Raw genomic sequence first — 14670 nt, 5'->3', positions numbered from 1 at the left:
CAAAAAGCGGGTAGCACTCGAGCCTGCGTGCGCTTTCCCCAAGGCGTTAGTTGGTATGGGCAGTTGAGTGCTTGTAATAGGCCCGACGCGTTTCGGAAATTTATTTTCCTCATCAGGGGCCAGCAGTAAAGTGCACGACGTCTACCATCTCCCTTAACTAAACCAAGCAAGTGCTTGTGGGAGATGTAGTACATATTATCCTGGATGGATGCACTTTCAAATTACTGCTCGTTCCAAAGGCTCTAACATGAGCCCCCAAACTTCACTCCTGTCCTCATCCATCGCGCAGCTCCACATGTGAGACTCCTTGGATAGAGGGTCTCGTGGCCCCCGTTTCTTCGGGGTGATGCTACCCAGCGGCAGGACCGCCGCTAATACACTCCGCTCCGTGGGGTTGTCCAAAAAGCGGGTAGCACTCGAGCCTGCGTGCGCTTTCCCCAAGGCGTTAGTTGGTATGGGCAGTTGCGTGCTTGTAATAGGCCCGACGCGTTTCGGAAATTTATTTTCCTCATCAGGGGCCAGCAGTAAAGTGCACGACGTCTACCATCTCCCTTAACTAAACCAAGCAAGTGCTTGTGGGAGATGTAGTACATATTATCCTGGATGGATGCACTTTCAAATTACTGCTCGTTCCAAAGGCTCTAACATGAGCCCCCAAACTTCACTCCTGTCCTCATCCATCGCGCAGCTCCACATGTGAGACTCCTTGGATAGAGGGTCTCGTGGCCCCCGTTTCTTCGGGGTGATGCTACCCAGCGGCAGGACCGCCGCTAATACACTCCGCTCCGTGGGGTTGTCCAAAAAGCGGGTAGCACTCGAGCCTGCGTGCGCCTTCCCCAAGGCGTTAGTTGGTATGGGCAGTTGCGTGCTTGTAATAGGCCCGACGTGTTTCGGAAATTTATTTTCCTCATCAGGGGCCAGCAGTAAAGTGCACGACGTCTACCATCTCCCTTAACTAAACCAAGCAAGTGCTTGTGGGAGATGTAGTACATATTATCCTGGATGGATGCACTTTCAAATTACTGCTCGTTCCAAAGGCTCTAACATGAGCCCCCAAACTAAACTCCTGTCCTCATCCATCGTGCAGCTCCACATGTGAGACTCCTTGGATAGAGGGTCTCGTGGCCCCCGTTTCTTCGGGGTGATGCTACCCAGCGGCAGGACCGCCGCTAATACACTCCGCTCCGTGGGGTTGTCCAAAAAGCGGGTAGCACTCGAGCTTGCGTGCGCCTTCCCCAAGGCGTTAGTTGGTATGGGCAGTTGCGTGCTTGTAATAGGCCCGACGCGTTTCGGAAATTTATTTTCCTCATCAGGGGCCAGCAGTAAAGTGCACGACGTCTACCATCTCCCTTAATTAAACCAAGCAAGTGCTTGTGGGAGATGTAGTACATATTATCCTGGATGGATGCACTTTCAAATTACTGCTCGTTCCAAAGGCTCTAACATGAGCCCCCAAACTTCACTCCTGTCCTCATCCATCGCGCAGCTCCACATGTGAGACTCCTTGGATAGAGGGTCTCGTGGCCCCCGTTTCTTCGGGGTGATGCTACCCAGCGGCAGGACCGCCGCTAATACACTCCGCTCCGTGGGGTTGTCCAAAAAGCGGGTAGCACTCGAGCCTGCGTGCGCTGTCCCCAAGGCGTTAGTTGGTATGGGCAGTTGCGTGCTTGTAATAGGCCCGACGCGTTTCGGAAATTTATTTTCCTCATCAGGGGCCAGCAGTAAAGTGCACGACGTCTACCATCTCCCTTAACTAAACCAAGCAAGTGCTTGTGGGAGATGTAGTACATATTATCCTGGATGGATGCACTTTCAAATTACTGCTCGTTCCAAAGGCTCTAACATGAGCCCCCAAACTTCACTCCTGTCCTCATCCATCGGCAGCTCCACATGTGAGACTCCTTGGATAGAGGGTCTCGTGGCCCCCGTTTCTTCGGGGTGATGCTACCCAGCGGCAGGACCGCCGCTAATACACTCCGCTCCGTGGGGTTGTCCAAAAAGCGGGTAGCACTCGAGCCTGCGTGTATCAGGGATTGTATAAGAGAGTAAATATGTGTTAGTATATGTTTGAATAAGTAAGGTGTGTATAACTGTATAGTTGAGGAAATGGAGGTGTGATTGATTCTTTGCATGACTGACTAGGTGTGTGAGTAACTCCATGGATAAGTGACAGTCTGTAAGTGTCTGTTTACACTGATTGTATCTAAGGTTATATTAGAGTCGGAAGAGGTTCATCGTATTATCACATGAATGATATCATCAGTGATGTGATCAGTAATGTCAAATGAGATGTCATCAGTGATGTTGTCAGTGATGTCATTTGAGTTGTCATCAGTGATGTCATCAGTGATGTCACTGACCATGTCATGAATGATGTAATATGTGACATCATCAGCAGTGGATTGCGGGTGCGCGATATATAGTTATCGCAACTAACTATATATGCGAATTTCAATGGTTTTGTGCGAGTAAAATAAGGTTTTGTAAATGCTAATCCCTAACTATATATGGTCTATAACCTATGGTTTTTTCAGTGAATTTTCAAGGTTTTGTAAATGCTAATTCCTAACTATATATGGTCTATAACAGGGGTCTCCAACCTTTTGTGTAGGGAGAGCTACTTCTGGTCAGTGAAAATCGTCGTGAGCTACTAAAACCCAAGCACTCACGTATTTTTCCGAGAGAAGCCCCAAGCCCAGTTTCATTGACTTTAAGCGTAATTTCTTCAGAGCCCATAGTTTCGCAGACCACGTGGAGGTGACCTAAATTCTTTTTACCTCATTTGGATATGAAGTGGCTCCTATGTACAGGAACAATTTTTAAGCACCTTCTTACTCCCTGGCCACCTCTTAGGCATGACCACAGACAAGGGGTTTGGTGCTTAATTTGAGCTGGTGATTTCCGGTGCTTGGCACCGGATCTCTATTGTCAAAACCTGCACTTATGTCATTCTGCCACATGGTGGTGTTTGTCTCTAATCTAGAGATGAGCACAGCAACAGTTGTTTATTAATTCAATATATATTTAAAATGACCAAAACCTGCTGCCCAAGCCATTCTTATAGCTTTTGGGGCCTGTAATAGTCTGAATTATTACACTTGTAGGAGCGTGATGGCAAGTAGTTGTGTTGGTACTGGCATCGCTGGCAGGGGCAATTTGTGGTGCAAGCTGCAGTGGCCTCCTAACTTTTTTTTAAATTTAGCAATAAAACTAGGGGCAGTATCCAGAGTGGACCCACGCAGCCCCACTCTCCATCAGAGAAGCATTTCGCCAGTCCTTTGGTCTCTAGGCTGGGGCACAAATGAGGGTGGGCGTAGTTGTAGTTAGCGGCTAGCTATCCACTGTGCCTAATTTTGTGCAGAGTAGTAGACCCTACTGATGGGGTGATATGGGAAGCTTACGCACTCTGACTGAGCGCCAGGTCAGACTGCAACACACTCAGGGTGTTGTGGAAGGTATTGTAGCAGGTTCACACTTACAAAGTGTGTACCCATGCAGCATCCTTGGGGGGGGTTACACTATAATCCGGACCTCCAGGAAGGTATGTGGCAAATGTAAGCCACCATTCATGCAATGCTGCACAAAGTATTAATAGTCATTAAAGTGAAGCTCGTTCTGTTACTTGGAAACACTCAACAAACCTTTCTTTAATCTCACTTTGTGTTGGTGCACCCCCTTCTTGTGTGTGCCCAGTACAGACCGGACTGGGGTCTCCCTGGTCTAGCCTAGTGTGTCTAATAATCATTTGATGTAGACATGGTGCTGGGGAGAGTGTATCAATGAAGCACAACATTTCTGTGTTTCATGACAGGTAGGACCAGGCCTCCCTCTGAAGTAGGGACCTCCCCAGGAAGGTTGTAGTCATATGCACTACATGTGATGCACCCTGGAACTTTGTGCTGGATCCCAAAAGTCACCCTCAGGGTCACATTCACTGTGGCTCACCTTCTTCGTAAAGCACTGATAGTGTGTTCCCAAAAGCCCACCACGGGCCAGGGCCTGCATCAGTAATATGTGGCATGCAAATGTACAACGTTACTCCCATATTTACATATGGCCATCTTTCATACAAATGAGGAACTTTCCTTATCATGGGAGGGGTCACTCCTGTAATACAGACATGTCTTGGGAACGAGAAAGCAGGCACAAACGCCTGTTGTTCTCCTGGAGGCCTTGCATAAACCACCCACAAGAGTCATCTACTTAACCGGCCCCTCTATGATTCCACTTTCATTTATGATGCTTCAATTAGCTAATTCCTCCAAAGTTAAACATTGGTTATTGCACAGACAGAAATCATGTGATAACATATAAATGCTGATTAGTAACTCGTAAAATAACTTAAGACCTGCATCATGTCCCCAATTCTAGGTCTGGTAACTCGTAATGCCGGGTAGGTGGGTGGGGGATACCGGCTGGAATCGTTACTGTTATTTGGTAAAGTTCTGTTATGCTGCACCGTGGAGCGTAGCTGAGTCGTCAGTAATGCAAGTTTGGAAATGATTTTTCAGCACTGGTGAAACGTAATGATGCAAGAAACAGCCATCACTGTTCTCACAAGGCTGTATGCTGCACAAGAAGGTTTGCTTACGCACACAATAACTTAGGTATTAAGCACTTTTCATTAAAGTCAGCTCCGTGACAGGTTCATCGGGAGATTCATCACACAACCCTACCGTAAGCAGCTTCCCTCGGTTGAAGCAGACTTCCTGAGAGGAATATTTGCAATGCTTGTACAAGAAAGACAATGTCTTGCAAGAAACTTGTCACCGAGTCCTGTGTTGTCAACCACTTCATGAAACTCCTTCCTCAAGAGATCCCTTACTTTAGAAAAAATGTGCATTGTTGACCCGGACTCTTCTACACCGTATCTCTGGCACCAGATTCCTGATTCCTCATACTGCTTTGCAAACTTGTTAATCAAATCCTCATAACCCTCCTGAATATCTTGGAATGGATAATTGTCTTGAGGGTGGCTCCGGCATGCTTTGAAGGAAGAAGGTACTGCCTGGCCATCATCAATTGCTTACTTAATTTATTAATGGCAGTGTAATGTTTTCACAAACTTACTGCTTGACCATGGTTTTTTTTCTGCAGACTGTGGTGCCTTCAGGCTCTTTCAGAGCAGTTTACCCACCAGAAACATGTGCCTGTCGTCTTTTTATTCAGCGTGTGAGCCAAGGGCCCACGACTCTACACAGGGTGCTAGGAACACTGCCCCAGCACTTGGATGGGCACTGTGATCCCTCAGCTCCACACCTGGCACAAATAATGGGTTAGCGCACACATGAACGGGTGAAGTTAGGTATGGTTTCCAAATGGATGGGTGTCACTTACGGTTCTATTTTCGTATAATGCCTGGACCTTTGCACAAAGTTAAAATGTACACAAATGGAGGTAGCCCATGCTCCCGTTCTCTCTGTCAGCTGAAAAAGTTAATGGGCTGAGGGAGCAGAAATAAAGATAGGTTTGCAGTGCTTTTGAGACGGTGGTTTCTGGGGGTCAGCAATGGCACAGCATTTATGAGAGGTGCCAGCTGGTGGCACTGTTTGTGAAATGTAGAGATATGCAAAAGAACACCGGTTTATTAATTCAATATACATTAAAACTTACAACCACTATATTTATATTCCTTGGCTTAATTACTACTAAATACTAATGTTCTCTTCTTTTTGCGTGCCCCTACTGAAGTACGTCTATGAATATTCACATACCTATCTGGTTCATTTATTTCTTTACTGGGCATATTTGGAACATCACCGCATCGAAAATATTGTTTTCTTTAAAACCTTGTTTTGTAACGTGTCCAGTCACACAAAGGTTATCAAGGGCATTGCAAATGAATACAACGAGAAGTGGAATGCGTTGGGGCCAACACATGAAATAACTGTTAACCGCTTTCTCTGAAAAAAAACGGCAGCAGCTGCAAATAAGAACGAGTTGTCCTTTTTGCCTCGCAGTGCCATCTAAAGTGGAAAAGAAGACTTTTCTCAGCTTCTGTAAGACATTTGCTCCCACAGCTTACCTCTGCTCTACTGAAAAGGGCAGATGGCGCGGGTACCGGCAGTTCTAAACTGCTTGCCTTGCGTGACCTGCAAACCAGCTGCTCTGCCCTGCCATACCTGATGGAGCTCCGCACTAACAGCCTTCGCACTCGTGACTCACTCAATGAGCGCGGTGCCAGTGAGGAAGAGGCAGGGGGTGCATAGACAGTCACGCTGATCTGCACGTAGGAAGGAGAGGGACGTCATCGTCTTCGGCCGGTCCGACCGCCCCAGCTAAGCTCAAAGCCAATCTGAGCAGCTGGTTTGGGTGAGGGTGGGCAACAGATCCTGAAAACAGCATAAATAGCTCAAACAACATTAAAGGGCTACAAAATAGAACAGCAAGCATCACGAGCTACTCACAGGGCCTCGGCGAGCTACCGGTAGCTCGCGATCGACCGGTTGGAGACCCTGGGTCTATAACCTATGGTTTTTTCAGTGAATATATATATATATATACATATATAAACATATACAATCTGTATATCTATATAAATACAAATATAAATGCATCCATACAAATACATATATCTCTGACCAATAAGGGCCAGCAGGACATATAAGTAGTGATTGTTGCAGTCGCCTGAACATTGCTAGGCATCTGAGGAAGGCCGCCAGGCCGAAATGCATAATGCCGCAGATTCATTAAAGAGAGCTTCCACTGTCTCCCCTGTGTGGCCTCTGCTTCTTTGTGAAAGGAGGAGATTCGGTGAGATATTACGCGCGGATGCCAGGAACGCGCTACAGAGGTCCCGTTCTTCAAGGTTGGCCCGGGTCATACTGGTGATAAAACGTGCTCCGGCAAGTTTTTTTCTTTGTCCAAGTTATTGGGAGACCCGGATCACGCCACACAGCACAGACATCACAAGGGCGGCTGTAACAAGTCCGTGACTTCACGGAGGGGAGATCGAACTGTCATATCTTCCCCAACCCTGTGGACACTGAACGCTGGATGGCAAGAACGTTTGGGGACCGGAGGAAGCTTCCTTTGATCTACAGTCACGGGAAATGGATTGTCAGCATATCACGAACTGCCTGAACTTTGCCTAACCACATGGAATTGTCCCCGTGCAACACGAACCAGAGAAGGGGATTCTGGGACTCGTAGTCATTACCGGCGGCGAGTGGTGAGCACATGACCAAATTAAGGGGGCAGGGCGAACTCTGACCAATAAGGGCCAGCAGGACATATAAGTAGTGTTTGTTGCAGTCGCCTGAACATTGCTAGGCATCTGAGGAAGGCCGCCAGGCCGAAATGCATAATGCCGCAGATTCATTAAAGAGAGCTTCCACTGTCTCCCCTGTGTGGCCTCTGCTTCTTTGTGAAAGGAGGAGATTCGGTGAGATATTACGCGCGGAAGCCAGGAACGCGCTATAGAGGTCCCGTTCTTCAAGGTTGGCCCGGGTCATACTGGTGATAAAGCGTGCTCCGGCAAGTTTTTTTCTTTGTCCAAGTTATTGGGAGACCCGGATCACGCCACACAGCACAGACATCACAAGGGCGGCTGTAACAAGTCCGTGACTTCACGGAGGGGAGATCGAACTGTCATATCTTCCCCAACCCTGTGGACACTGAACGCTGGATGGCAAGAACGTTTGGGGACCGGAGGAAGCTTCCTTTGATCTACAGTCACGGGAAATGGATTGTCAGCATATCACGAACTGCCTGAACTTTGCCTAACCACATGGAATTGTCCCCGTGCAACACGAACCAGAGAAGGGGATTCTGGGACTCGTAGTCATTACCGGCGGCGAGTGGTGAGCACATGACCAAATTAAGGGGGCAGGGCGAACTCTGACCAATAAGGGCCAGCAGGACATATAAGTAGTGTTTGTTGCAGTCGCCTGAACATTGCTAGGCATCTGAGGAAGGCCGCCAGGCCGAAATGCATAATGCCGCAGATTCATTAAAGAGAGCTTCCACTGTCTCCCCTGTGTGGCCTCTGCTTCTTTGTGAAAGGAGGAGATTCGGTGAGATATTACGCGCGGATGCCAGGAACGCGCTACAGAGGTCCCGTTCTTCAAGGTTGGCCCGGGTCATACTGGTGATAAAACGTGCTCCGGCAAGTTTTTTTCTTTGTCCAAGTTATTGGGAGACCCGGATCACGCCACACAGCACAGACATCACAAGGGCGGCTGTAACAAGTCCGTGACTTCACGGAGGGGAGATCGAACTGTCATATCTTCCCCAACCCTGTGGACACTGAACGCTGGATGGCAAGAACGTTTGGGGACCGGAGGAAGCTTCCTTTGATCTACAGTCACGGGAAATGGATTGTCAGCATATCACGAACTGCCTGAACTTTGCCTAACCACATGGAATTGTCCCCGTGCAACACGAACCAGAGAAGGGGATTCTGGGACTCGTAGTCATTACCGGCGGCGAGTGGTGAGCACATGACCAAATTAAGGGGGCAGGGCGAACTCTGACCAATAAGGGCCAGCAGGACATATAAGTAGTGTTTGTTGCAGTCGCCTGAACATTGCTAGGCATCTGAGGAAGGCCGCCAGGCCGAAATGCATAATGCCGCAGATTCATTAAAGAGAGCTTCCACTGTCTCCCCTGTGTGGCCTCTGCTTCTTTGTGAAAGGAGGAGATTCGGTGAGATATTACGCGCGGATGCCAGGAACGCGCTACAGAGGTCCCGTTCTTCAAGGTTGGCCCGGGTCATACTGGTGATAAAACGTGCTCCGGCAAGTTTTTTTCTTTGTCCAAGTTATTGGGAGACCCGGATCACGCCACACAGCACAGACATCACAAGGGCGGCTGTAACAAGTCCGTGACTTCACGGAGGGGAGATCGAACTGTCATATCTTCCCCAACCCTGTGGACACTGAACGCTGGATGGCAAGAACGTTTGGGGACCGGAGGAAGCTTCCTTTGATCTACAGTCACGGGAAATGGATTGTCAGCATATCACAAACTGCCTGAACTTTGCCTAACCACATGGAATTGTCCCCGTGCAACCATACCAGAGAAGGGGATTCTGGGACTCGTAGTCATTACCGGCGGCGAGTGGTGAGCACATGACCAAATTAAGGGGGCAGGGCGAACTCTGACCAATAAGGGCCAGCAGGACATATAAGTAGTGTTTGTTGCAGTCGCCTGAACATTGCTAGGCATCTGAGGAAGGCCGCCAGGCCGAAATGCATAATGCCGCAGATTCATTAAAGAGAGCTTCCACTGTCTCCCCTGTGTGGCCTCTGCTTCTTTGTGAAAGGAGGAGATTCGGTGAGATATATGCATACAGATGCATGTTATTTACATGAAAGTTAAAAAAACACTAATAATAGCAAAGCTAAAAAGCCACCTCATTACAAACAGAATGGCTTTAACTTAAACGAGGGCGAGATCTATTGCATTTTCAATGCTTGTTTACTTTGGTTCCATCAAGAAGGCATTCAGATGTGTCACACATTTGCCATAAATTCTGAATGTTAGCACTCTAGTTGCACATTAGATCACTGTAGTAAAGCTACTGCTCACCAGGGACGTCTGCTGCTGGTATTCAAAGTGCATGTTTCAGTCTGCATGTCAGAATTTTTTTAATGAAATAGAAGAGGATTTGAGAAGTCACTCAAAATGATCCCTAATGTTTCTTTCTGAAGCACTAATCATACTTTCTATGGCAAAATTAACCCCCTCATGTTGTTCCTTTTTAAATTGAGTGTTTTCAGACTTACCACTTCATTCCAATCAAGATGGCTTCTGGTGTGCCATACTTTTGTCATAAGTAAGACTGTTAGTGCTCTAGTTGTTCTTTAGAACACTCTGGGCATTCTGTCATTGGCCTATACTTGGGGTACATCTGGGTGATATTTGGGCTACATTTCGGCTCTTTTGTCTCTGGTGGCCATCTTGGGAGACTGTATGTCAGAATTTTTTAATGAAATTGAAGAGGGTTTGAGAAGTCACTCAAAATGTGCCCTACTTTTTCTTTCTGCAGCACTAATCATAATTCATATGGCAAAATATACCCCCTCATTTTGTTCCTTTTTAAATTAAATGTTTTAAGAGTTACCACTTTATTCCAATCAAGATGGCTACAGGTGTGCCATACCTTTGTAATAAGTAGGACTGTTAGCGCTCTAGTTGTTCTTTAGAACACTCTGGGACATTCTGTCATTGGGCTATACTTGGGCTACATCTGGGTGATATTTGGGCTACATTTGGGCTCTTTTGTCTCTGGTGGCCATTTTGGGAGACTGCATGTCAGAATTTTTTAATGAAATAGAAGAGGATTTGAAAAGTCACTCAAAATGTGCCCTAATTTTTCTTTCTGCAGCACTAATAATACCTTCTATTGCATAATATACCCCCTCATTTTGTTCCTTTTTAAATTAAATGTTTTAAGAGTTACCACTTTATTCCCATCACGATGGCTCCAGGTGTGCTATACCTTTGTAATAAGTAGGACTGTTAGCGCTCTAGTTGTTCTTTAGAACACTCTGGGACATTCTGTCATTGGGCTATACTTGGGCTACATCTGGGTGATATTTGGGCTACATTTGGGCTCTTTTGTCTCTGGTGGCCATTTTGGGAGACTGCATGTCAGAATGTTTTAATGAAATAGAAAAGGATTTGAGAAGTCACTCAAAATGTGCCCTAATTTTTCATTCTGCAGCACTAATCATACTTTCTATAGCAAAATATACCCCCTCATGTTGTTTCTTTTTAAATTAAATGTTTTAAGAGTTACCACTTTATTCCAATCAAGATGGCTTCAGGTGTGCCATACCTTTGTAATAAGTAGGACTGTTAGCGCTCTAGTTGTTCTTTAGAACACTCTGGGACATTCTGTCATTGGGCTATACTTGGGCTACATCTGGGTGATATTTGGGCTACATTTGGGCTCTTTTGTCTCTGGTGGCCATTTTGGGAGACTGCATGTCAGAATGTTTTAATGAAATAGAAAAGGATTTGAGAAGTCACTCAAAATGTGCCCTAATTTTTCATTCTGCAGCACTAATCATACTTTCTATGGCAAAATATACCCCCTCATGTTGTTTCTTTTTAAATTAAATGTTTTAAGAGTTACCACTTTATTCCAATCAAGATGGCTTCAGGTGTGCCATACCTTTGTAATAAGTAGGACTGTTAGCGCTCTAGTTGTTCTCTAGAACACTCTAGGAGGCTGCAGTAGAACACAAAGGAATCAACTGACAGTCTCTGTCCTTGTTGGATGTACATGTTTTACTGAGAATGTCAGACTTCATTTTCACATGACTGAGAAAGATAATGTGAATTTACAGAAAATATGCTTTCAGTTTAGCTTATAGATCCCCTTCCAAACCACTGTGGGAAAATCATGAGATATTAGTTTTCTTTCAAACAATATTCATGATATCTCAGCAGAAGGTTTTTTCACATGGTAAAATCACCTTAGAACCCACCACAATTCCTAAAACGAGTATGGTACCATCAACAAATGATTTATAATGTAACTAAAGTCCTAAAACCCTCTATTAACTACAATGCTTTTTAATGAGGTGCTATCATGTATATTGGTCCCAAGATGGCTGCCAACACTTCTTGGATGAAGTGCTGACAGCCAATCAGATCAGATGTGTGGTTAGGCTCCGCCCAGATATATATCTTTTTTTGAACCTAAATTACTCAAAATCCACTGGAGCAAATATATTGAGACCTAGCAAAGGCACATCGGGCTAACAGTCCCTACAATTTTGCCAAGTTTCGTGCAAATCCATTCAGCCGTTCGAGCTAAAAGTGAGGCCAACCGCCCTATGGAAATTAACATGGGAAAAACGCGTTTTGGGACCCCCCTTTTTTCTCGGCCCCCCCTCGATGAAACCCCCCTCGATGAAACCCCATCAAATTGTCAGGGGCTGCTCAGAAACAAAATGTTCCATTTTCCTGAAAATTGCAGCCAATTCCGTCCACAAACGCCAAAGTTATTAGACATAGAATTTTCAAAAATCCCATAGAGAAAAAATCCTAACTATATATACCTACTGGCGACCGCCAGTAGGTAATATATATACATATATATATATATATATATATATATATATATATATATATATATATATATATATATATATATATATATATATATATATATATATATATATATATATATATATATATATTCCTTCGTTATAGTTAGTTCTGCTAACTATAACTCGGGCACCCGCAAACCACTGCTGATGATATCACATATTACATCATTCATGACATGGTCAGTAACATAACTGATGACATCACTGATGACATCTCAAATTACATCACTGATGATATCCCATTCTCTGATGTTAACACTTTTTTAGGTACATGGTTCACTGACTGTGGGCCTTTTTGATTTTTGTGCCTGGGCCTATTTTTTTGTCACAGTCGGACACTGTACAGCTCCATCATAATAATATTTGTACCTAGAAATTTCATGAACTTTCTGCCATGCCTGTTTTCTGGTGAAAGAGCTTACTGCCACGAGAACCTTCATCAGTGCTCTAATTCATTATTGTGTTATTCACTAGTAGAGTGCTAGAATCTGTTTGAGTCCTCCTTTTTTTAGCGTGCAGTCTTGTATCCTGAATATCAAAGGGACAAAATATCGAAAGTGAAGGTTTTATACAGTTTCTTATATTTAACTCCACATATTCGTATGATGATATACATATACACATACATACACAAACACACGCGCAAGCACACACACACACACACACACACACACATATATACTTTTATATATATATATTTTATATATACATACATATATATATTACCTACTGGCGGTGTCAGTAGGTAGTTATAGTTAGGACCTAGTTTCCATAGGAAATCCGCAACATTCTATTTGGAATAACCTTTGTGCCGGTCGACAAATCTTCATGAAATTCTCCAAGAAAATTGCCTGCTCCGCTCTGCTCCTTCCCTGAAAGTTCAGGGAGTTCGTGAAGCGGGAGCCAAGAAAAAAGGGGGGTCCCAAAACATGTTTTCCCCATGCAATTTCCCATAGGGACCTTTAGATACGGCTACGGCCCGAACTGCTGAACGGAATTACACCAAATTTGGCAAAAAGGTAGAGTTCGGTTAGCAAATTACGCTTTTTGTTAAATGGTATAAATCCGTTCAGTAGTTCCTTAGAAAATCAAAAGTAAAATAATAGATATATCTATAGACGAAGTACCGTACGCTTACAGTACACGTACCTTCCAGAGCACAAGCTTTATGCTAATTGGCTGTCAACACTCCAAACCAGGAAGTGTTGGCAGCCATCTAGCAGCAAAAGAAACGCGAAAAATATAGAAAGAGGGCAGAGTAGAAAGACCCTGACCCCCTAGGCCTGCTCAGGGGGTCCCACAAGGACCCAAAAATTATTATTATTTTTTTTTAAACTGCGGGATACATGTCGGTACGCGTACCACATAAAAAAAAAACCTGGTCTGATTTTTTTTCTAATTAGCCCCCGGGGGGACCAAATCCCAGGGCAAAGTAAGTATGATAGGGGAGGCACATGGCCCCCCGCAGCCCCGAGGACCGCCACTCACCGGGGCTTGCTTATGAATGATGGGGGGCCTCTAAGGCCCCCTGAGCCCCGGCGACTGTCGGGGACTTTATTATTAAGTATGCAGGGGGCTCACGGCCCCCCCAAGGCCCGGGGACAGCAGCCCCCCGGGGCTTAGTTTTTAATAAATAAATTTAAAAATACCTGTGTGGGGGGCTTAAACCCCCCTCACACATGCTCTGGGGACCGCCACCTCCCCGGGGCACTAATATTTAAATTGGGGGGTCCGTGACAGACCCCCCAGCCCTAGGGACCACCACCCCCGGGGCTTTTAACAGGTGGGAGGGGGGCAGTGCTGCCCCCCTGTTTGAACCCTTGATGGCCCTGGGGACCGCCACCCCCCAAGGCCGGCTCCTGCAGTGTCCCGGGGTGCCTACCCCGGGACACTGCTGATTGCTTTTCTGCATAGGGAGCAGCATGTTAGCTTCTCCCCATGCAGAAAACCAATGCCGGCTCCCGGAGGATGTGGGGAGCCGGAAGGGACCGTGGGGGGCTTGGGGACCCCCCCACGGTCCCCAACGGAGAGGGCAGGCCCCGGGGATGGGGTCCCTGGGGCCATAAGTTGCCCAGTAGAGGGCCCACGCAGCCCCCTCCACTATTAAAAAATATAATTTAAAAAAAAGTTTGGCAGGCCCGGGGGATGGGGTCCCCGGGGCCTTAAGGGGGCATAGGGAAAAAAAATAGAAAAGTTGGCCATGCCCCGGGGATGGGGTCCATGGGGCCAGAATTGGCCATGGGAGGGGGGCCACACAGCCTCCTTTCTGTAAAAAAAACAATAAGAATTGGGGGCAGGCCCTGGGGAATGGGGTCCCCAGGGCCAAAAAAAAAGAAAAAGGAGGGGGGCTACACAGCCCCTCTTCTTAAAAGCAGATTTTAAAGAAAAACGGGATCGGGATGAGGCCACGCCCCCTCCCTGCATCTCTCCGCAAACGCACCCCCTGGCGCGTTTGCAGAGGAGGAACTAAATCTCTTTGCATACTAGGGGTCCCTGGGGCCAACTAGCCAACCTGGAGCCTCCAGCATGGGCCAGGGGCTGCGTTACAGAGAGTTGTAAAAAGGGGCATGGCCTCAGTACACCTCTTTGCAACGCAGCCCCTGGC

This window comes from Lissotriton vulgaris, chromosome 6, assembly GCF_964263255.1.
Source record: "Lissotriton vulgaris chromosome 6, aLisVul1.2, whole genome shotgun sequence".
Classification (NCBI taxonomy): Eukaryota; Metazoa; Chordata; class Amphibia; order Caudata; family Salamandridae; genus Lissotriton; species Lissotriton vulgaris.
This window is presented reverse-complemented; position numbering follows the sequence as displayed.